The sequence below is a fragment of the Pygoscelis adeliae genome, unplaced genomic scaffold, assembly GCF_000699105.1.
Source record: "Pygoscelis adeliae isolate BGI_AS28 unplaced genomic scaffold, ASM69910v1 Scaffold187, whole genome shotgun sequence".
Lineage (NCBI taxonomy): Eukaryota > Metazoa > Chordata > Aves > Sphenisciformes > Spheniscidae > Pygoscelis > Pygoscelis adeliae.
This window is the reverse complement of record NW_008825103.1, coordinates 119,267-119,920: the sequence shown is the minus strand read 5'-3', so window position 1 is coordinate 119,920 and position 654 is coordinate 119,267.

Below are 654 nucleotides of genomic sequence, written 5' to 3'. Positions count from 1 at the left end.
TAACCTGATCTCCTGCTGCCTAAAGATTTCTGCTTCAATTTGACGCTTCTGATTGCACAATAAAAGTATTCTGAAAATCTCCGATTATCATCTGTGCCATTAAGTGCAAGTTTAATTGCTAAGTAGAAGCAAGAAGAGCTTGGAAATTGGTTCTTGTTTTCCTTGGACCGCCTGCCCCGACACATGCGGTGGAAGTGTTTGTGTGCATGTATATATGTGTACACAGACACACACTCCCTCTCTCTAGGAAAAGTAGCAGATGAGGCTTTTTTTGCCTGTTAATTTGGAGTCACTTGTTCGTCATCATCTGAGAACCCTCATCCAAACACTATCATTCTAGCTGATGTGTTTCAGCTTGCAAGAATTAATACAAGGCACAGCTTATTTGCGTGCTCTCCTGATGTAATTCTCAAGAACAATTCCCGAGGAATGATCACATCTCCTTTGAGAAGATAGCAGTCTTACTGTTTTGCAATGCGAAGTGAATAGGATTATATGGTCTTTCCTTTTGCATCGGTGGAGATGCTAGTTAATGCTAACTAAGAAGCTTATCGTGCCAGAATACCTTAAACCAGATCTCCTGAATGGCAGGTTTCCTGCTGGTGTAACTCTTACACTGGTGTTTTATTGGCATGGCTGCATTTGTTAAGGAGG